The following is a 25,103-nucleotide window of genomic DNA, read 5'->3' on the forward strand; positions in this document are numbered from 1 at the left end:
CCATCAATTTACAGCAGTAGAAAATTTGGGTTCATGTTAGGAATGAGAATGAGAGTTCTATCATTTGCATGCTCGAGGATACTGAAGTCTAGAAATACCTGATGTCTTCTCCTTAAATGAAGATTTGGAACACTGCCTGTAAACTGTTGCTTCTAAAGTCTCAAACATATCAGTTTACACTTGAGCATCAGCATGAGTGTCAAGCAAAAACACCACTAAAACTCTGCCAAAAGTTTTGGTGCTGAGGACTCTTAGGCTCACCCAGTCGCCTGTGAATTTCTCAGACAAAGCTGCTATAGCACTCAGAACTACATGAGGCAGCTAATAGGACAGATGCAGTAAAAGATGGACTAGGCACTATCCTTAATTGCTAAGAGGAACAAAGGAAGCCAACTTTGAAAAAATGTTACATGATGAGCAGCATGAAAACTGAAAGTTAATATAAAAATAGAAGTAATATCAGCAGCAATAGGGAAGGATGGCCCAGTTAGCATTCTGAAGAAGCAGAAATATTATGTTTTGTATCAGGGGGCAGCCGTGTTAGTCTGTATCCACAAAAACAACAAGGAGTCTGGTGGCACCTTAAAGACTAACACATGTATTTGAGCATAAGCTTTTGTGGGTAAAAAACCCACTTCTTCAGATTCAGGGAGACATGTATTGGTGAATTTCTGCACTCTCTTGTACACTTATCTGGAAAATCTAGATTCCATAACACTCTTAGTCCCTGATGGGAGAGAGGTGATGTCCGGGAAAAGAATCTCAGAGACAACTGCTCTCAGTGCACTGTGGCTAAAAAAACCCCACATTTGTCAAGATGTTTCAGTCTAATAATACCTGGTGAAGCATTACTAAAAGGATCACATCGTGGCTTCACATACATAGTTTTCCATTGAAGTATCACCTCTCTCCATACACAGAGTTATTCAGGGGAGAGAATTTAACCAAACAGGACTCCCACACAGAGTTACCAAACCTCCAGGATTGCCCTTGAGTCTCCAAGAATTAAATATAAATCTCCAGGAGACTGCTGAGAGCAACCCAGGAGATAAATCATAGGGTTTTCTGAAAATGAATATTGAACGTTGAATCCGATTTATACAGTAGTGCAGCCGGTATTTAAAATGCCATAGTAATGTGCATTTGCCTGCCCAACATTTGCACTGTGCGTGCATTTCTTTACCTTGTGTGGCTGCGACTTTGTCATGACCAAAAGTCTGTGTACCATAATTGATACACACATGCACACGGCCATGTTCGCATTGTCTCTTTAGACTACATTACATAGCAACTGTCTTGCACTGTCAAAAAAAGAGAACAGAAATGGATGATGGTGAGGGCTCTTCAAAATATAGCAGCTCCAAAAGTACCATAAAAAAGAAAAAACTATTGTTGTTAAAATGACAACTTGTGTAAAGATCCTGACTACAAAAACTGGCTTCGCAAAGTCGATGAATTTACAGCAGAATGCACTATGTATCATCAAGCATTTTCCTTTAAAAGTTAACATCCACGCAGAATGTATGAAATATAAGGAATTTGTGAAAAATCAGAAAAAAAACCACTTCAGATTACAGTTTTGTTTTGGGTTTATGGGGTGGGTTTTTGGTAAAAAAGACACACCTCAAGAAATTCTAGTGATGGCAGCAGACATTGGAGGAATGTACCATGGTGTGGGTCATCATTTAAGTTATGCTAGTCAAGACTGTGGTAACAAAATGCTTCCAAGATTTCTACCGAATTCAGAAATTGCAAGAAGAGTGTCTTGAGGACGGACAAAAGCAACTAGTATTACTGAGAATGTTTTGGCACCAAAATCGCAAGAACTTTTGCTTAATGATCTTGAATTAGCAGGGGGGTGGTTCAGTTGGATTAGACACCTCTAATAAGAGAAATAGGAAGTTTTTCCCAGTAACTGTTGGTCATTTTTCCAAGACAGAAGGGATTCAACATGGCTTGCTTGATTTTTACCATGATAATAACAAGATAAATGAGGCCATTCCTGCATGCATTTCAAATATTATAGAAGAAAACTGCCTCGTATAATCTGTGTCATCTCATGTAGCTGATAATGCCTCTGTTTATTTTAGAAAACATGGGTCAGTTTATCAGAAGCTTAAACAACTGAATGACAGAATTACTGAGGTTGGAAACAAATGCCACATAATTCATAACTGTATTAAAATGGCATGAAAGCTTTGAGTTTTGATGTTGAAAGTCTTGTCCTGAAAGTATATAGCGAGTTCTCTTCCTCTGCTAAAAAAAAAAAAAAAAACACACCCTCAGTTCATTCTTCAAATTCGTAGCAATTGAGCATAAGGAACTTCTGCATCACATACCAACTAGGAGGATGTCCCTTCTTCCTGCGATTGAATGAATCCTACAATGCTGGCCTTCATTAAAGGCATATTTCATATCGGAGGGGGAAGAAGAATGTGTCAAGATTATATGGGAAGCATTCACTGTGGATGAGCAGGAGTCTCTCCCTCTTTGTTACATTTACTTTCTGCATAACCTGATGGGAGTATTTCATGAAGCACTCAAAGCTAGAATGCAATAATGCCAGCTGTACAGAATGAGATTGTGTCATGGAAGGTCTTCATTCTAAACAAAAGAGAAGGAAAGAGGACAAGTTCTATGGCAGATCAGCTGAGGCTATTTTGTGCAATGTCTCTCCATCTAATAAGAGGAAATTTAAGGAGGAAGCAGATAAGGAATTGTCAAGATGCACTGCATACCTTGGTTTCAAGGCATCTGTTTTCAAACAAATGTCAGTCCTCTCTTTGGGACAATAAAGTAAAATGGTCTGATCTTGAGACGTTGGCTGAAGTTCTTCTCACTGAGATTGATTTTGACAAGCTGTTTGATGTTTTACAGCAAATAAGAGGAGAAATCATTTCAAAGAAGCAAAAAATAGATCAAAGATGGGTAGAAGTTTTCAAACAAATACCAGAAAGTGGAAACAGCCAAATGTTTAAACTCGTGTCTTTCACACTTTCAATTGCAGTCTCAGATGCCTACTGTGAAAGGGTTTTCAGTTTAATGATTCAGCTTTGGAGCAAAGAAACTGACTGAGCGAAAGTGTTGTGAAAGCAGAGTTATAGGTGCAAGTGAACTACAGTGTGTCGTGCACTGACTTTTATGAATACATCAAAAAGTCCCCAGAACTGCTGAAAGCAGCAAGAGGCCAACTGAAGAACAGATTTAAGAAGGAAAAACTGTGAGCAAAGATTACTCCACTACAGGACTATACGATACTTCTATAAGGTAAATGCAATAACATTTGATTTTAAGTCTAATCAATGAGTTTTTTCTGTATCTGTCATCCTCTAATGGTATGCTATATTCTGTATTTTTAAACAATGGAATTAACTAATGAAACATGCACACAAACATTTAAACATGCATTAACAAGCAAAATAACCTAAACCCAATTTTGCTATTTAAAAATATGATTCACATTACAAGTGGAGATTTTGCAAAATTATTTATTTAGGCAATATGCATCAATTATTATCCATATGACACTTATTTCCACTGAAGGCAAAATGATGGCTCTCTAGTGAATGAGTACAGTAGGTCAGTCACACCTCTTCTTTGCCTCCTCTCCTGAGCGCGCAGCTCCCCACTCCTCCCCCCTGCCTCCCTCCTGGAAAGCGCTAAGTGCTGCCAAACAGCTGTTTGGGAGCAGGAAGCACCTGGAGGTAGGCAGAGGAGTGGGGACATGGCGTGCTGGGGGGGGGAGGAAGAGGGGGTGGCAGGTGAGGGGAGCTTGCCGGCTGCAGCAAATAACTGAGCCCATGGGCCGTGTGTTTGAGACCCCTGCTTTAGTGACATTAGAGAGACAAGGTAGGTGAATTAATATCTTTTATTAGGCCAACTTCTGTTGAAGAGAAGTTTTTGCACTCTCAGAGAGCTCTTCATTGGCACTCTTTTTGGGCCCCTCCAACACAAAAAGTACTCCCTTGACTTTTTTGCAAGATAATCTTTCTTTCGAACTGCTTGGAGCCCTGAGGGAAAAACGGGCAAATAGACCCAACAAAGGTGGACTGTAGCACCACTTCACAAACTGACTACTTCTTTCAGAGTAGCAGCCATGTTACTCTGTATCCGCAAAAAGAAAAGGAGTACTTGTGGCACCTTAGAGACTAAAAAATTTATTTGAGCATAAACTTTCGTGAGCTACAGCTCACTTCATCGGATGCATGCAGTGGAAAATACAGTGGGGAGATTTATATACACAAAGAACATGAAACAATGGGTGTTACCATACAGACTGTAACAAGACTGATCAGGTAAGGTGAGCTATTACCAGCAGGAGAGCGCGCGGTAAAAAACCTTTTGTAGTGATAATCAAACTTGTTTAAGATGTACTTATATGAGAAAAAACCATAAAATAGTCAGTTATACAGGTTATTTGTAAGCTGGAAAATTGTGAAATCTATTAGAAAAAGACCAGCATTATGTACCACTTTAGTGAATCCACCTTGACTTCATCTAGCCTCATGTCATAGAAGCTGCTTTCACGTTGGCACAGGTCTCTATATTTTGATATGAGAAAAGCAAAGATCAAAGTTAATTCACGACAGTGGAAGAGGAGGTTTGGCAACAAATTGAAAAAGCAACAGAGTGCAAAAGGTCTGGATAATGCTCTAGTGTAAATAGCTCCCAAATACATCCATAAATGTGTCAAAAAAAGAATTCTATTTTAAAAATTATAGATTTGGCAATCGTGCCATCATCTTCTCCTTTGTAGCAACCTGTATAGACTTCTTTAGGATTCTGTTGATTTGTCAGCTATCACAAAAACTAATTATATATGCATTTATTGTTCATCTCTACTATACTGTCACTATATTTAAATGCTATACTAGTATTTCAACCATAAATTTCCTCTTTTCAGTTAACCCTTCATCACCCAAATCATTTTAAAACCATACAAGTTAATACCAGAACTGGGTGAGTAACGTTCTTCCCGCCCTTCCCCACCCCAAATAAAAACAACATAATTTTGGTGGACATCTCTTAGATTTTTAAAAATAATTTTGCAGAGAATGTTACCACATAGGTGCTAGAATTAGGTGTGCTGGAGGGTGCTCCTGCACCCCCTGTCTTGAAATGGTTTCTATCATATACAAGGTTTACAGTTGGGTTCAATAGCTCTCAGCACCCCACCCCACGCAAATTGTTCCAGCACCCCTGTATTATCGCACCCTTTGCGTGCTGGTTTCCACGAACATTCTAGCAAACAAGCTTGCTGGCAGTACAAGTGTTAAGTGAATATGGTAGAATAGTAAGAAAAATAGTTCAGATTTTGTAATATTAAATATTCACATTGAGAACCTAAGAGTAATACTCCTCCAGTCAGGAAACAGAAACATACTTTGTTATCTGCAAGTCCAGTCAAAACAGTTCTAACTTTGAAAATCAAAGCACTTACAATCAACTGCTCGTGAACAAGTTACAGACCAAGAAGTATTGGAAGAAATAATTTCAGTTTCAAATAATTAATAATTCAAGAAAAGAGTGTTTTATTTAGAACCAATTCACAAACAGAAAAACAAAATTCACTATTTAAATTATTCAGCCTGCTCTTGTTAGTAATATTCAGTTATATGACTGTGTCAAAATTCCACATGCAGGACTGTAAACAATAAATACCTTTGAAATCACGTAAGTTTGTATCATTGGATTCAGGGCTCCAGAGGACACATTGACAGAATATATGCATGCATTATTTTTCAAGCATTCTAGTACCATCTTTTCACTCAATATTTAAGGACGCATTGAAGTGCTTCAATGAAGAACTCTGTGGCATTGAGCCTGAATGTATTCTTGTTGCATCTGACAAATTCAGACTAGCGATGGGCAAATCGCTAGAGGTTTTGGGTGCTTTTCTTCATCTTCTGAATCTGCAAAACTGAAACTAAGGGCTTGGCTACACTTATATTTTATAGCGCTCTAACTTGCTGGCTCAGGGGTATGAAAAATGTTACACAGGAACAGGTTCTCATAGGATTTTTGTATTTCTGGACACATCAGAACAATTCTTTTTTAAAAAATAATGTATAAAACCTCAAAACATTCAATTCACAATTCTCAGTTTATGTGAGCCAGTCTGAAAATCACTGAGATGAACAGAAGCTAATTTATACAGAAAGTCTCTAATCATTCTTCAGTGTTCAGTTCTAAGCTTCTGCAGAGGAACTCCTGCAAGATTTATTCATGTTAGTTCACCTGTTCATTGTGAAAAATAGTCATGTTGAACTTTCTGCATTTAACCTTTCCATTGCTACATTTTTAAAACAGACTCCCCTCTCCTTTCTCTATACAAAAATTGTATATACCAGATGGCATGCTGTCTGGAGTGGCTCATGCTATCTGGGATGACAGAAAAATATTACTCCATGCTGTAATAACTCTCCCTGGAAATCTCTGTGGAACTGGAACAAGTGTGTCTGTCTGTTTCAGCCCCAGACCTCCCAATGTCCACTTCTGTCTCCAGTCTTCCCAAACTTGAACCCCTACCCCAGCACAGACTTTTGGCCTTTGGAGCACCATCTTTGGGGTCTGGAGAGACTGAAAAGGCCAGTGCTATGACATTTACATTAAGACAGGGGGACGTCTGAGCAGAGAGTCCCCTGTTCACATGGATTTGGGGAGGGAGGAGAACAGGATGATTCCACCTCATTATGGAACCGGCATCACAAAACAGAAAAAAGTGTACTGTCAAATCCTATACCGACTGTAACCAGAGGAAATTTTGTCTTCAGTGGGACTAGGACTCAGCCAATAAATGTCAAATTACAATTAATTTTTCTTTAAGAATTATACTGATGTAAAATATTTAGAATAATAGAATCATAGGACTGGAAGGGACCTTGAGAGGTCATCTAGTCCAGTCCCTGCACTCAAGGCAACACTGAGTATTATCTAGACCATCCCTGACAGGTGTTTGTCTAACCTGCTCTTTAAAATCTCCAATGATGGAGATTCCACAACCTCCCTAGGCAATTTATTCCATTGCTTAACCACCCTGACAGTTAGGAAGTTTTTCCTAAAGTCCAACCTAAACCTCCCTTGAGGCAATTTAAGCCCATTGCTTCTTGTCCTATCCTCAGAGGTTAAGAAGAACAATTTTTCTCCCTCCTCCTTGTAACAACTTTTTATGTACTTGAAAACTGTTATGTCCCCTCTCATCAGTCTTCTCTTCTCTTCTCCAGACTAAACAAACCCAGTTTTTTCAATCTTCCCTCATAGGTCATGTTTTCTAGACGTGTAATCATTTTTGTTGCTCTTCTCTGGACTTTCTCCAGTTTGTCCACATCTTTCCTGAAAGACTCCAGTTGAGGCCTAATCAGCATGGAGTAGAGCAGAAGAATTACTTCTCCTGTCTTACTTACAAGACTCCTGCTAATACGTCCCAGAATGATGTTCACCTTTTTAAAAAACAAAAAAAACAAAAAAAAAAACAAGTGTTACACTGTTGACTTGTATTTACCTTGTGGTCCACTATGATCCACAGATCCCTTTCCTCAGTACTCCTTCCTAGGCAGTCATTTCCCACTTTGTATGTATTGCATGCTATTTGGTTCCACCTTCGTAAGCTACTGATATTCATCAGTCCATCAAATGGGTATTTTGCATAGGTTTTACTACACAGAAAAAGTGGAAAATGCTGGGAAAACTTAAGAAGATATAGACTCATAGATATTAAGGTCAGAAGGGACCATTATGATCATCTAGTCTGACCTCCTGCACAACGCAGGCCACAGACTCTCACCCACCCACTCCTGCAAGAAACCTCTCACCTACGTCTGAGCTACTGAAGTCCTCAAATCCTGGTTTAAGACTTCAAGGTGCAGAAAATCCTCCAGCAAGTGACCCAGGCCCCATGCTACAGAGGAAAGCGAAAAACCCCCAGGGCCTCTTCCAATCTGCCCTGGAGGAAAATTCCTTCCCGACCCCAAATATGGCCATCAGCTAAACCCTGATCATGTGGGCAAGACTCACCAGCCAGACACCCAGGAAAGAATTCTCTGTAGTAACTCAGATCCCACCCCATCTAATATCCCATCACAGGCCATTGGGCCTATTTACCATGAATAGTTAAAGATCAATTAATTGCCAAAATCATGTTATCCCATCATACCAATTCCTTCATAAACTTATCAAATTTAATCTTGAAACCAGATAGGTCTTTTGCCCCCATTGCTCCCCTTGGAAGGCTGTTCCAGAACTTCACTCCTCTGATGGTTAGAAACCTTCATCTAATTTCAAGTCTGAACTTCCTGATGGCCAGTTTATATCCATTTGTTCTTGTGTTCATATTGGTACTGAACTTAAATAATTCCTCTCCCTCCCTGGTATTTATCCCTCTGATATATTTAGAGAGAGCAATCATATCTCCCCTCAGCCTTCCTTTGGTTAGGCTAAACAAGCCAAGCTCCTTGAGTCTCCTTTCATAAGACAGGTTTTCCATTCCTCGGATCATCCTAGTAGCCTGATGTAAACAGCAGCTCCTTCTCGAAGCACTGACAGATATAATTTAGCTACCACAGTTCTAAAGGTCTGCAACATCAGAACACATTTTCAGACAATGAATAGGAGGGTCTTGTTCAGCTGCAGGATTTACTGATTCAATGCAGTCTGTTTACAGCGCTGCTTTTTTCCCCACCCTGTGAAAGCCACGGTGAGCAGTGAGTCATCAGGTGATTTCCTCTCTCTGACATGAATCCCAAAGACCAAAACCATCTCACAAACACGGTACATACAGAGAGGTTGTTATTGTTGAAGGTCATCCCAAAGACAGGGACAAGCACAAAAACATTTACGCTTCAAAATATGATGCTTATGTTATCAAGTGAAATACGTAGACGCCCAAAACAATGCAATTTCACTTTAACCTTTGCAGGGGGTCAAGTTATGCTGATGCTGGGTAGCAGATTTTCTTGAAAGCCTGAAATTGCACTGAATTATTTTGACCTTAAATGGTCCAAGTTAAGATGTTAAAGATATTTACAATATGCATATCTACCTACTGTAGATGGAATAGTAGCACATTATTGCTAATAGCATTCAGGTTACTGTAATATTTCAGATTTACTCAAACAGATTTGCTAGCTGATATACTGAAGATACATAATGGTGGAAAGTTACCATGGAAACACTGAACAACTACATATTTTTCCATGGCAACCAGACCTCCATGGAATACTAATGAGTGCCCATGGCAACGGGAAGTTAAAGAGAAGATGTCTGGAGATCAAATATTTCATGTATCATTTATAACAAAAGCTATAAATATATTTGTACATTTACTATAGAAAAATCTCAATGGCTTTTGAAACCATCAAAATATAATAAAAATAATCCAGGGCACTGCTGTGAAATGTAAAATGTTACATTACTTGCATAAATGCAGAGAGCTATGTTAACGCAATATTAAGGCTGTATTTGCATTTCACAAATGTCAGAAAATTTAGAGTCAGGGTTCCCAAACTCTACATGTCTTCCACATATGGAATGCATTACAAATGATTATTATCAAATCCTAATGAAACATGCAGGGATACAAAATTCTAGGTACAGAAAAAGGTGCAATTCTTTTCCACAATATTGCAATTGACAAGTATCAAATTGACATAGTGTTGACCAGTGGTGAGAAGATGGGACTTGGGTGTCAAGGGACCCTACTTACATTAAAAGAATGTTTCATTAATTCATCATTGTAAAGGTTGGGTTTGTGTGTGTGGGGGGTGGGGGGTTAGAGCAAATTTTGGAATTACAGGTGAGAGTTTCTACACTAACTAGCATTTGCTCTAATGAAATTGTAGATCAAGACTTTTCCTTCTTCATAAACACGTTTTCATTCGTTGCATCACCATTGCAATTTTTACCCATCTAGTTTCTTTGATTCTCTAAAATGAATCTGCATGTAATAACTCCTGAACAGAAACTCAGTACTGAGGACTGCAAGATCCAAAAAGAAACTTCTTCTCAATGGTTCGAGAATTTGCATTTTTAACCAACTGAACTCAAAGTGTAAAAAAAAGATTAATGAGTAAGAAGACAAAACATATCTACGCAACTCTCCCTCAACAATATTAGATAGACCATAAATATGTTCAGGGCTCAACAAGCATGCCATACATGTGGTTGTGAGGAGAAAAGGAGCTTAGAGAAGCTTTATGACTTTTTTTAAAAAATATAACAGAGGGCAGGCATTCACATAGTTTAGGATACGCCAATATTTAGGGAAAATTTAAATTCAGACCTGGAATTTATTCTTCTACATTTATTGTAACTTTCATCTGACCATGATCTATGGATTACTATGCTTCTATTATTGCTTTTAGCTATGATATATTTGATGTCTGACCAGAGATTCTTCCTGTTTTTCAGAGCTCTATTGTGGTTCTGTCTTCTACAGCCACATTATTATGACACTGACATATTTCTATGGGTGGGGAGTAGGACTGCAGCAGGAGCTGCAGTCCCAGAGGCATTTTGCCTGTAAAGAAAAGAAATGGACGAATGATTCAACAGGAGTTAGAATGGATCAAACTACAGGCCCATTCTGGAGAAGCTGCACCCAGCTGGTGCAGAAAGAGGTTGTCGTCAATGCATTCACCTTTTTCCTTGCAGTGCAGGGGTGAGGAGAGATCTAGCATTGTTGGCCGAACTCTCATTACCTTAGTGCTTATTTTAGGTTTGTTTTGATTTATAAAAGGTGATGATCACAATTTGCAAAAGTATATGAAATAACACCAAACAAAATAAGAAATGAACACCACCCCAGTCCAGCCAACCAACTCAAAACACATAACGCAAACAAGCAACCAGTCAAGGTAACAAACTCAACAGTTCCTCACCCTCTTCAGAGCCCAGATAACCAGCCCTCCACAAATACTAGTCAATACTTGAGTCTTGCAGAATGCCTTGAAGGTTATTTCACACAGAGTTTCAAAGTGAAGGACTTTGTTAAATGCTCCCTCCCTTTTAAAATGAGGAGGCAGAAGCTTGAGAGCCTCCCTTGTTTGTACCAGCAGTGATATCACACAAGAAAAGAAGACCAGAGGCAGGAAGGCCTTAGGCTACTTAAGGCATTTGGGGAGTGCAAGCACCAAGATTTCAGCTCCCACCGTGCAGGTGCATATGGCAGTGGGAGAGAAGTTTGCTTTTTATTTATTATTTGTATAACTGTAAAGTGCAGAGATCCAGATCAGGATTGGGACCTCATTGCACTGGGAGTTGCACAAACATGAAATTAAATAGCCCCAGCCGGGGGGGGGGGGGGATATACCTGTTATTCCTCCTCTCCTTTGCACACTAGTGCAAGATCATCCAGAATCTGACCCATGACATTCATGTATTTGCACTACAGTGTCTCTGGATGTATATAAAAGTCAGTTACTATATCTCACATATAACAGAACAATGAAATCGGTAACTGAAGGTAAAAAAAATCTGCCTCGTGTTATGGGTATGTCACAACAGCTTTACAGTTGCACAGCTGCTTGGACACCAGTCTCCCATTACTCAGAGTCACCGTGACAGCTGATGCTATGCAATACTAAAGCCCCAAACCTAAAGTGCTCCCACAACAAGTAGCTTCAGACATCAAAGACACAGCCCTTTAAGGCTGAGTGTGGTGGGGTTCTCCCATCACCTGCTAGAGAAGGGAAAGAACCCAAGTGGGGTCAAGCCCAATCACCTGTTGGGTGATTGACGGATTGTCTTCCAGCCACAGAGGGCAGAGCTAGGTAAGGACCATTAAACACCTGGGCCTTAGCAGAAGCCTGGGGGAGCTCAGTAGGGGGAGACTGAGTATACCTTTCTCTGCTAGATTGAAGAGCCCATTATCAAATATTTGTTCCCCATGTAGGTACTTAGAGACTAATCAAGTTATCCCTTAACCTTCTCTTTGTTCAGTTAAATAGATTGAGCTCTTGGAGTCTATTACTATAAAGCAGGTTTTCTAATCCTTTAATCATTCTTACCGGTCTTCTTTGAACCCTCCAATTTATCAACTTCCTTCTTGAATTGTAGGCACCAGAGCCAGACACAGAATTCCAGCAGTGGTCACATCCATTGCAAATATAGGGGTAAAATCCCCCTCTACTTCTACTCGAGATTCCCCTGGTTATGCATCCCAGGATCACATTAGCTCTTTTGACCAGTGTCACATTGGGAGAGCATGTTCAGCTGATTATCCACCATGACCCCAATTTTTTTTTCCCCCCCAGAGTCACTGCTTCCCAGGATGTAGTCTCCCATCCTGTAAGCATGGCCTTCATTCTTTGTTCCTAGATGTAAACATTTACATTTAGCCATATTAAAATGCATATTGCTTACTTGAGCCCAATTTACTACACGATCCAGATCGCTCTGAATCACTGACAAGTTCTCCATGATTTACCATTCACCTAATTTTTGTATCATCTGCCAACTTTATCAGTGATGATTTTAAGTTTTCTTCCAGGTCATTGATAAAAATGGTAAGGAGTACAGGGCCAAGAACTGATCACAGTAGGAAACACATCCGCTCAATGACCATTTCCTGTTTAGAGACCAATAGGTTGAGACCAATAGGTTAGACAGATTAGGTTAGACAGATTTTAATCCATTTAATGTGTGCCATGTTAATTGTATATGGTTCTAGGTTTTTTAATCAAAATATCATGTGGTACCAACTCAAAAACCTTACAGAAGTCTAAGTATATTCTGTCACTCAGTCAATCAAACTTGTAATCTCATAAAAACAAAGATATCAAGCTAGTTTGACAGGAGCGATTTTCCATAAACCCATGTTGATTGCATTAATTACATTACCTTCCTTTAATTCTTTATTAATTGAGTCCCATATCAGTCGCTCCATTATCTTGCCCATGATCCATGTCAAGCTAAGAGGAATATAGTTGTCAGGGTTATCCCAGTTGCTCTTTTTAAAAATCGGTGCTACATTAGCTTTATTCCAGTCTTCTGGAACTTCCCCAGTGTTCCAAGACTTATTGAAAAATCAACATTAATGATCCAGCAAGCTCCTCAGTCAGCTCTTTTAAAAATCTTGGAGGCAAGTTATCTGGATCTACTGATCTAAGAGTGTCTAACTTTAGTAGTTTCTGTTTAACATCCTTCGAAGATACTAGTGGAATGGAAAGAGTCTTATTACCATATGTAGAGACTATATCATCTTCCCCTTCCCCCCCCCACCCCAAATACAGAACAGAAATATTTATTGAACACTTCAGCCCTTTTGGCACTATTACTGATAATTTTACCATTTCCTTCTAGTAATGGATCAGTACCATTATTAGGATTCTTTTTGTTTCTAATATATTTTAAAAACTCATTATCATCATCTTGAACTTTGCTGGTCACAGATTTCTCCTTGTGTCCTTTGCTTCCCTTATCAGTCTTCTAAAATTCCAAAATTCTGATTTATAGTCATTACTATATACTGCCCCTTTCTTCCATTAGTTATGTTTTTGGGTTTTTATAGCTGCCTTCACTTCCCCTCTATAACAGGTCTTTTTTTAAAACCAGTATGGCCTTCTTTCTCAATTGTAGAACTGTGGTGTTTGGGGCATCTTGAAAGACATTCTTAAATGATTCCCCGTTATTCATATTTTTCTGATTACATTATTTGGCTGATAATTGGCTCATTTGGCACATAATTGTTTTCAGCTCTGTGAAATATGTAATATTACTTGTATGAACTTGATTCTGCTTGCACATTTATAAATGTGATCAAGTCATGATCACTCTAAGTTAACATTAATTTTTGGTTTGGAGATCAGTTCCTCTTCATCATAGAATCATAGAATATCAGGGTTGGAAGGGACCTCAGGAGGTCATCTAGTCCAACCCCCTGCTCAAAGCAGGACCAATCCCCAATCAAATCATCCCAGCCAAGGCTCTGTCAAGCCTGACCTTAAAAACTTCCAAGGAAGGAGATTCTACCACCTCCCTAGGTAACGCATTCCAGTGTTTCACCACCCTCCTGGTGAAAAAGTTTTTCCTAATATCCAACCTAAACCTCCCCCACTGCAACTTGAGACCATTACTCCTTGTCCTGTCCTCTTCTACCACTGAGAATAGTCTAGAACCATCCTCTCTGGAACCACCTCTCAGGTAGTTGAAAGCAGCTATCAAATCCCCCCTCATTCTTCTCTTCCGCAGACTAAACAATCCCAGTTCCCTCAGCCTCTCCTCATAAGTCATGTGTTCCAGACCCCTAATCATTTTTGTTGCCCTTCGCTGGACTCTCTCCAATTTATCCACATCCTTCTTGTAGTGTGGGGCCCAAAACTGGATACAGTACTCCAGATGAGGCCTCACCAATGTCGAATAGAGGGGAACGATCACGTCCCTCGATCTGCTCGCTATGCCCCTACTTATACATCCCAAAATGCCACTGGCCTTCTTGGCAACAAGGGCACACTGCTGACTCATATCCAGCTTCTCGTCCACTGTAACCCCTAGGTCCTTTTCCGCAGAACTGCTGCCTAGCCATTCGGTCCCTAGTCTGTAGCGGTGCATTGGGTTCTTCCATCCTAAGTGCAGGACCCTGCACTTATCCTTATTGAACCTCATCAGGTTTCTTTTGGCCCAATCCTCCAATTTGTCTAGGTCCCTCTGTATCCTATCTCTGCCCTCCAGCGTATCTACCACTCCTCCCAGTTTGCACTCTCAGCAAATTTGCGGATGATACTAATCTACACCATCCTCCAGATCATTTATGAAGATATTGAACAAAACCGGCCCCAGGACCGACCCCTGGGGCACTCCACTTGACACCGGCTGCCAACTAGACATGGAGCCATTGATCACTACCCGTTGAGCCCGACAATCTAGCCAACTTTCTACCCACCTTATAGTACATTCATCCAGCCCATACTTCTTTAACTTGCTGACAAGAATACTGTGGGAGACCGTGTCAAAAGCTTTGCTAAAGTCAAGAAACAATACATCCACTGCTTTCCCTTCATCCACAGAATCAGTAATCTCATCATAGAAGGCGATTAGATTAGTCAGGAATGACCTTCCCTTGGTGAATCCATGCTGACTGTTCCTGATCACTTTCCTCTCGTGTGAGTGCTTCAGGATTGATTCCTTGAGGACCTGCTCCACGATTTTTCCGGGGACTGAGGTGACGCTGACTGGCCTGTAGTTCCCAGGATCCTCCTTCTTCCTTTTTTTAAAAGATTGGCACTACATTAGCCTTTTTCCAGTCATCTGGGACTTCCCCCGTTCGCCACGAGTTTTCAAAGATAAGGTCTTTTTATAAGATAAGATCTTTTATAAGATCAGATCTTTTTATCTATCATCTGTTAAGATGAGGTCTAATAGAAAATTCCCCCATGTTGGCTGCAACACTTTTTGAGTTAGGAAGTTATAGACAATGTTTAGAATACAGTTTTAAAGAATGCACTTTTCAAAACATGTTTAAAAATGTAGTTATAGTAAATATATTTTAAAAATGTTTAATTGTGCTGTTCACTGTAGTGCGAGGTATCATGCAACAGATAGGCCATAGTTAGAGAACTTACCTAATTCAGTAACATATGTGTGTATAAGCTACTCCTTGGGGAAGTCTGTGCCAAAAAATTCTTCAAAATTCTTCATATTTTATTTGTCAAAATAACATAATATAATCACATACCACTTTCAATTTTTTTGGTACTTTATTTCAAAATACCTGTCAGCAAGCACGTCTGTAACAATAAAGTCAACAAAAAAGATTCCCCCAGGATTAAGAGAGTTAAAGAAACCCCTACAAAACCCCTGTTCCTATTTCTGTGTTATGCTTTTGTCAGTTGCCTCAGTCTGGGTGTGTCACATGTGCCAGTGGGCACATCTTGGGGGAAAACTCTGCCCCTCCAGTCTTCCAGTCGATTCCCATTTTTTCACCCTGCCCCCAGAGGATTACCAAGTTCCCAAACAGAAGAAACTGCTGGAGAGAGGGGGAGGGGCTGCTGGAGTGGTGTATGTGTACTGGACGGGGGGGCATTTGGGAGTGCTGGAGGGGGCTGCATAAGGTGCTCCCCAGCCCAGACACCCGCACACCTCTTCCCCCACAAAAAGTCTTCCACTCTGCACAACTTCATTACTGTCTCACCGTGGGCATGGTGCGGCCCCGCCCATCCACACCCTTTCTGAGACCCAGTGCAGCCCGGTCTCCTGGGCCTGCTCTCATCCCCGGGCGGATGAGGATCAGGCCCAGCAGCCAGAGCGCACAGAGCTGCAGGCAGAGATGACCCATACCCAAGGACAGAGGGTTAGCACAATTTACAGGTTTGGCTGTCCCCAGAACAGCTCGAGTCACGCCTCTCTTACCCTCAGTTTCTCCCTCAGAAAGCAGCAGCCCCTCCCTGTAGCTCCCAGCTGTTGTTCCTGCCTCTCCCCAGAGGACGGAGCTCACAGCTTGCCAGCCCCAGCAGCTGCCACACAGGGAGGCTGCACCACATGACCAAGCATGGCAGGCATACCCTGGCAGAAATCAAGGGGGACACGTGACCCGCATGCATCACCTTGCAGGGCCTCCATTCCTACCTGGCCAGATGCTCCACTCACTGTGGGGCGGTGGCCCACACCCCACTTCCTTCATTCAGGGCATGTCAGAAACTGCACCCTGCCCATGCCTCCTGTGCATACACACTGCAAGTTGGGGAGCTGGGCTGTGGCAGGTCCAGCAGCCCCTAGTGGTGTCCAGCAACTCTGCAGGGCCAATTTTGTGGGAAAAAATTAAATTCTGCACAGAACATAAATTCTGCATTGTACAGTGGCATATGAGGAGTCCCATTGAAGTGCATAGTTTTAAGCATGGGAGTAGCCACATTGTCTTGGATCTACTCCCATGCCTAAAATTATGCACCTGCTTAAATACATTGAATAACTGGGGCCAAACATCAGCAAAATCTTTGTGAATCTAGAGACATATTGAATAGGAATTTCCAGATATGCAGTGCATTTCTGTTTTCCAATAGCATATCAAAACAAAAATCTGTGCCCTATAAATAGTGATTTGACAAGCATTTTGGGGGGGGGGGGCAGGGAGTTATGCCTAGCATTTCCTACTTTTAACTCATTGGAGTGAAATTACTGAATACAAAGAGCTATCTTTAAAAAAGTGTCTAATTTTTTTAAATTTATAAACTTACGTTTTTAAGTACAAGAACAGTTTAAGCCACAGAACACAATTGTACTAGATTGATTTTTTTTATAAAAAGTAACCATTTGTAGGAAACAGCTAAGACTTGTTGCAAAGAAACCCTCCTAAACCTACAAGTGTCTAGCAACATGGAAAAATATGACCAGCCTACATTTTGACAGACAACTGCTACAGTGTATGAAGTACTTTACATAGTTCTCTGCAAGTATAAGACTAGAGTGCCATCTACTGGCAAATCTCATATTTCTCTGCCATCTCATCACTCGTGAAGATGTTCTGGCTACCCATGCCTAAAACATTTGATATTATTTTCCAATTAATCACAGTGTGATGGAGCATACTACTTACTGGGTAGTATATCCTGTCTCACGCAGGGGTTTTTTTGTTTGTTTGTTTGTTTGAAGTCTATACATGTATTCACTGACTTCTAAATACAAAACTTCCCAATTTTGTTTCACTGGTAACTTAAGTTTTTAGAATATGGGCCTGATCCTGTATATCCCACTATGGCAAAATTCATATTGACCTCAATGAGAATTTGGCCTGCTAGGAATTGCAGGATTGGGCTCAGTTCTCCTTGGGCCAGATTCACTCTCTGTGGCATAGGGTGGTATAAATTCCTTCCCGCATCATCTTGTCTCCCCTGCAGTGCAAAAACTAATCATCCCAAGGGAAGGCAGGCGCTGACACCACAGCCAACTCTCTTGGATTTATAATTGTAAATTCTGTCAGAGGTTCCCATAGAGCAAATAATGGCAGAGGCTGGTGAGGGTATGAACTGAGGAGAGAATATCCTATACCAGACCAGCTACCTCCACCTACCATTTGGAGGGAGGCTGGTATCCCTGTGGGTCCTTGGCAGAGAAAAATTTGCATTCACTTTGCACTCCCCTAAGTCTTCTCTATCCCAGAGGGCTTTCTGGTCCAGATAGCTGCTGCTACTCTGGAACTGTCTGGCTTGTGACATTACCCCAAAAGTCATCAACATCTAGAAGTAGCCCCTTCTGCTCCACTAACAGCAGCTTTACATACACTCTTGTGGGGGTGAGTCCATGTGCATGTGTGGTTATTCCTTAAATACTGCTCTGTAGTTTTCATACAATTTCCTCAGATATGGACTTAGAGCCATTGTGCAGATGTAAATTTTACAAACAAAATGGGCTACATTTTAGTTCATTGCTAGTGGGACTTATAAGTATTTGAGACACCAGTGGAATGTATTTAGACTCCTGGGTTCTAATCCTGGCTATGGGTGAAGCATATGGTTAGAGCAGTGGTTACAGTCAGGATAGCGAAGCACACACATTTGGTATAGATATGATAGATAATACGATACAGCCTGGAGTTTTGTTTCCATTTCCACCTGAAATGACCTTGGGCAACTTTTCTGTGTACATATTTGTAAAATGAGGCTCCATGCCTGCTAGACAGAGCATTAATTCTTGCTCAGCTATAAAGGTTGTAAATTGTGTAGAAATATTAACGACACTCAGCAGCAGCGGTAAGACCAGAATTCAAAGTTCCCAGCCCAGGTTACCATCCTCTAAATTACAGGGTATCTTCTGAGGGAAAGTCTATATGCAAGCAGACATGACAGAACTACTAAAGGGGCATATAACATGAATGACACATAGCAGATCTTCAACCACTCTAGTCTAAAAATTGTGTGGCACAGTTTGGGGCATGTGTGTTCTAATGCTACTGTTTGGTAGTGTGGATGGGACAATATGGTTCTGAAGCCTGGCAGGAAAGCATATGAGTGTTTTTTATGGAAACAAAGATGGAATAAGGTTAAAACATTTTACACTTCTGATACCAAACAAAAAGCCACATCTTCCTCTGACTACATTTTACTCAGTGAGGCTGGATAAATAGAAGAGATCAAGTCCATTAGATTCATTTTCTTCTGCTAAATATTTTTCTGCTTCACTTGCTCATGTCAGTGACACAGCAAATATACAGATTTGGGCATTCCAAGGGTAAAAAAATTAATCAAGCATATTTTGTAGTTCTCTGTGATCCTTATGCAATCATTATGTCTGACCTGAGTCACTGAAGTCTGAAAACCAGACACCTACAGTCATGAGGAAAGGAGGATAATAGAAGGGGCAGATGCAGGAAAGCAAGCAGCTATTACTAACTGTTTCTTCCCTTTTATCCCTGAAAACCACTGCAAGAGCATGCCCCAGAGAAAAATCTGAAGCAATACTACAGAAACAGACCCAGTAGTTTGGTACCTTCAGTATCAGTATCAAAAGCAGGCATGGAAGAAGTGCGATGGATTGAGAGATAAGGAGAAGTACAAAAAGAATTAAAGAGGCAAAAAGGAATAGAAAAATTACAAAAAGGATGAGCATGTTGCTATATGGCATATTAGAAAAATATGCATGGAACAATCACAACAGGGAACTTGAATCTTTACAAGAAAATTAATGTCAGAGTAAGAAAAAAAGGAGGGAACAAACTAAAGCAGAGGAAAAATCATTTTGGAAACAGTCACATTACATAACATATCTTGGTTGCTAACAACATGGTAGCATAGTGACCAAACATACCTTTACATTTTCAAATTATGACACCTGCTCTTCTCACCCCCAAGATATTTAAGCCTAACAGTCTTTTACTTCCTACTGTCACAAGCTGACCTGAATACTGACCACTTTCAAAAGAAATTTTAAAAAACTCCTGGAAGCCTATAAAAAAAATAGAAAAAGCAAAAAAACCCCAACAATTCGACTTTTTAAATGAACATGTAAAACAATAAATAACCAAGTCACAAACAAGGAGTCCTAAGATTCCACTTACAGTCACTTTTTCAGGAAATAATTGCACCTAAAGTCCCTGATTGTCCACTCCAGAGCGTAGTCTGGATGTGGTAGAGAGAGTGACCACTGCACAAAGCCAGTTGCAACTCCCTGATCCTCAGCTAGCCAGCTCTGGGGGAAGTTAGAGCAACAAGGGGTGTACTCTAACTTTCATGGCTGGTGTAAGGTCTGGACTTCAATGGACCTTATGCCAGTGGAAAAGCAGGTACAGTGGAGCTCTTCCCCAACCTGCCCATGCCCACAGAACATTCCTTCCCCTTACAGCTGGGGTGGGAAAGGTGGCTAGTACAAAAAGCCACTGCAGCCATCTGTGCTGGTTTCCATCAGAGGAGAGATCCCCTATTCAAGCAAATTCTCCACCCACTATACCCTGCCTTAGCAGGCCAAACAATCAGGCCCCAGGTACTGAAAATTAACAGGTTTTAACCGTACAGGACAAATAAGAGTATAATCTATTATTTTTAAAAGGCAATAGCAAATTAATTCTAAGCACTTTAAAAAAAAAAAAAGTGTCCCTACATTATTATGCCAAAGGTAAAACAAAGTGAAGATTGACTTAGTATGAATTAAATTACTGATTTTGGTGAAGGTTAAAAATATAACACTTACAGTTATAGTGTAATAATGTTTATTGCTATGCCAGTGCAGGTGCATAACAGACAGCTGACTAAAGCTGACTGCCTGAAAAAGGTATTTATGCTTGTGTCAATATATAAACCCATTTAATTAGACCTATTTCATTCACACAAATCCTACCCTTTCCCAACATGGTTCCCTTCCCTCTGCCTTTGAAAATCAACATGGCAGATGATCAATCTACTGAATTTTGAGCTGCTATTCACTTAAAATTTTTCAATCATTCTTGTGCTTTCCTGTTAGTTGAGTCCCAGAGAACATGGCAACATTTCTGATGGGAAAGCCCCAGAGCTTCAGAGATTTGAAGTATGTAGGGAGAATCATTCTATGTCCTCAGAGCTTTTTATTGGACGGGTGCCATGCAATCTGGGAGACAGCTAGAGACACAGGTTCTAAGAATGCCAGGTGATTCCAAGAACCAGCTATCAATATTTCAGCTAAGGTGTTCCTGTGCAGTAAAGGTCTCAGAGCCTGTTCACATATATGCTTTCTAAAATTACACAAAACAAGTCTCTTAGGGTCCTGCAACAGCACACCTCTTTCAATTTTCATTCTAACCTACAATTCTCCTTGAACATGGAGTGATATAGATTAGTGCTTTAAAAGGTCAACCAGATGAATGTGTCAGTTTTTAAAAGATACTGTGCAGACAATACTACTTTAACATTCTCTATTTCACTATTAAAGTAATGACTAAATTGTAAACATGGAACTATTCCACAAGAAATCAATATGCTCTGAGACTCTTGTGTTTGTGGGGCCCACAAAATCTACATCTAGTTAATGTCTAAATTTTTTTTTAAAAAAATTAAAAATAGTTTAGAAATACAACTGTGCAAAATTTTACTTATTTTGATTTTTCAATTAAAACAAAAATTTGATTTTTGATGAAAATGTGCACTTTTTTTTTTTTTTTTTTTTACACCAGTTCTATCCAGGATGATTCAAATGATCTGATAAAGATGTACTGTATTATGTGAAAAATCATTCTTGTGCTATAAGACTCAAGAATTTCTTTCAAAGCATTAAGACAAAGGCATATATCAGAGACTACTTTGGCGGTGGCACAAGTGATAAGCTTTTTTCACACCCTTTGTTTTACAATGGTTGTGGAAATGGTTTTGCCTCAGTGATGTTCTAGAACCAAAAAGGAACCTCTGGTGAAAAAAAACAGCAAAACAAATTAATTAAAATGTATGTACATTCAACAATCATCAGTCCCCAGGTGTGGAAGCCATGTTACAGACATGCTACAGATATTTTTCACCACTTAAACGAAGTGGGAGGGATCACTTATGATTATTTTTATATTTCTATTTAATTACAGAATTTTGTTGTTCACTGCAGTTATTTAATTTCAGTGTAAACCACAGAGATTAAAATAAATCAAATGTCACCTTTATGGCCTGTTTTATAGACATCATTAAGGACCTAATCTTCAAAAGTGCAGATCACCCATAACTCCAGTTGCTTTGAGTTGGAAGCTATGCATTGTGTGTTAGACTGTGAACTCTTCAAAGTACATTTTTATAAACACCATGCACACCCACAGCACTTCATAAATAGTAAACTGATAAAATATCTATTTTACTGAAAGAAGACACATTAGCCAAGACACCACTATTCCCCTTACTGTTTTCAGAAAATGTCATGAGATCTTTACCAACTTCAAATGAACAATAAATGGATCTTGGGTTTACGATTTTATCTGAGATAATACAGCATTCCCTTCCTCCTCACCTCCCATGAGCCCACATTCTGGTGTGGGGCTTGAGTCCTTACTGCACAAATGAATGTGCCACTAGACAACCTATACCAACACAGCATATTATTTAGATACTATTTCAGTATCTAGTTTCTATTTAAAATAAAAAGATGATGCAAAAGGTAGTGTCAATAAGATATGACCCTCCTTTGTTCATGATTGCTTAGCTTTTCAAATGATGATTGCATATTTGGCAAAAGTAACTTTAATACTGTCAATAGCTTGCAGATATAAAATGTTTATAAAATGAAAAAAAGAGGCAAGGTGGGTGAGGTAATGTCGTTTATTTGACCAACTTCTGTTGTGAAAGAGATAGGGTTGCCAACCTTCTAATGGTACAAAATCAAACACCCCTACCCCACCCCTTCTCGCTCCATCCCCCCTCCTTCTGTTGCTCGCTTTCCCACACCCTCGCTCACTTTCACCGGACTGGGGCAGGAAGTTGGGGTGCGGGAGGGGGGTGAGGGCGCCAGCTGGGGGTGAAGACTTTGGGGTGGGGTTGGGGATGAGGGATTTGGAGTGCTGGAAGGGGCTCAGAGCTGGGGTTTGGGGTATTGCGTGGGCTCTGGGTGCACAAGGGGACTCCTGTCTGGGGCAGGGGGTTATCCTTGGGTACGGGGTCCCAGAGGCGCTTACTGTGGCTCCCTTGCAGCCCCTAGGCTCATGGGTGGCTAGGGAGGCTCCGCGCGCTGTCCTTGGACCTGCAGACATCACCCCTGCAGCTCCCATTGGCTGGGAACCGCCTAGGGGCTGCAAGGACCTGGCAGCCACTTCTGGGAGCTGCAAGGAGCTAGGGCAGGCAGGGAGCCTGCTTTATCCCGGGGCCCCTGCTGCGCCACCAACTGGACTTTTAATGGCCCAGTCACTGGTGCTGACCGGAACCACCAGGGTCCATTTTCGACCAGGAGTGCTGGTCCAAAACCAGATGCCTGGCAACCCTAGAAAGAGACAATCTTTCAAGCTCCAGAGAGCTCTTCTTCAGCTGTATAGAGTTCAAAGCCTCTCTCTCTCTCACCTGCAGAAATTGGTCCAATAAACGACATTACCTCACCCACCTTGACTCTTTCACATCCTCAGATCAACACAGCTACAACATTGCAAGCCACATATAAAATTAATTATTATTAATGTGCAGTACACGCTGTGTATGGATAAAACTGCATGTTTTGAAGACAGGGGACAAAATATTTAAACCTGGATGCCAGAATTTAGATTTCTATATCTATATTTAGGCACCTAAAAAACAGCAGAAGATGCTGAGCAAAATCAATTCACACTGAAAAATTAGGCCTCTTCTAATAAAGTGTTTAAATATAGATTTAGAAGCCTTACTTCAGGTAACCAGGTTTAAGAATTTTGGCCAACAGTTTTTAACTTGTGTACAGTCAATATAAAATTAAGGCTAACAATGCAACTTTAGCAGTCATTTTACCAAGTAACTAAGTTTTAGTATCACCTTGATCTACCAGATGGTATAAACTTTTTCATGCAAAATTAGTCATTTAAAATTTAAAAGCACATAAAAGCACATAAAGAGAGAAGGCAGAATAAATTAGTTGTATCAAAACTGCCACAGGCAGAAATTGTTACCATAAATTACTCTTGAATTACAGCAAGACTATAAACTTTAGAGGAAAGAATCAAGACAAACTCATTTTCCTTTTGAAACTGTGTATTTCATAGTCCAACTAATTTTCTGATTTTAAGAAAACATCTTTGGTTATTGACCACTTTTTGAAGTCTAACTCTTTCTTCATCCTAGCAATCAAATACAATGTATAACATGTACTTCTCTAGCCAAACCACCAACTTTATCATTCTTTTATTAGCTATAAAGAACAGATCTAACGTTTTCTAATTCTTCCAATGCCTTAATTAAGAACGTTAAATATTTTACACACAGTATTATTAGGGCTAAGCTACTGTAAACATTTAACAAGAGGAACACTTTCTTTCTGTTTAGTGCTCTCCATGTATTTAATAAATATGTACTTTATTTTGTTTTTTAACTGATGGCTTACATGCACGGTTCATATTGGGAGAACCAGATCAAAGGAAGTCCACCTTTCCACAATAAACACACTTGTGATGCTACAATAGTGCACCTACTTGTTAATACACATACTGTAAAACATCAGGGTGGAGTGGGGGGGGGCGGTGTTCAAGGCAATAAATTTGAGGCTCAGTGGATAACTTCCATTCCTGCACTAATGAATTACACATTTATATTAAATATTTAATTCAATTCATAGGACACTTATTTTAGTCTCTAAGCTTTCTGAACAGAAAAATCAATCTTTACATTTTTCTTTTTTTAAGGGAATGGCAAGTCATAGAATGTAAAGTGATTAGATTCCTGTACACATTGAATACACTACTTGGACTTCATATCACCACTCTCAGAACACAGTAGCCCATTTATTGGTAGAAAACAAAGATTACGTGAGAAACTGTACAAGCCTGCTGTGTGTATTCACACAATATGCAGCAGGCTTAGAGGAACCCCAACACTTGACTAACATACCAGGTCAATAATTATAAAACAATGGTCAATTAACTAGACCATGCAAAGTTTCAAGGCATTCTCTATAATTTCTCTCTGAATAAAATCCAATCCCTCTACTTCGAATGGGCTACAGAAGATTAACCACTAGCCTGTCACCCAGGAATACATTAAAAATGCCTGTCTTTCTCATGGGCA

At 40.1% G+C, this 25,103-nt stretch overlaps 1 protein-coding gene across 1 annotated transcript in view; it reads left to right on the forward strand.

The window, feature by feature from the left end:
* The first annotated feature begins 3,102 nt into the window (after positions 1-3,102).
* The window catches only part of CDK1 (cyclin dependent kinase 1), a 93,056-nt gene continuing 71,055 nt past the window's right edge, over positions 3,103-25,103 (forward strand). Inside the window, exon 1 of the mRNA XM_074958841.1 lies at positions 3,103-3,267. The gene's annotated coding sequence lies outside the window, so the exon portion shown is untranslated. The remainder of the gene's footprint in view (positions 3,268-25,103) is intronic.

This window comes from Natator depressus, chromosome 7 (assembly GCF_965152275.1).
Source record: "Natator depressus isolate rNatDep1 chromosome 7, rNatDep2.hap1, whole genome shotgun sequence".
In the NCBI taxonomy this organism is placed as follows: domain Eukaryota; kingdom Metazoa; phylum Chordata; order Testudines; family Cheloniidae; genus Natator; species Natator depressus.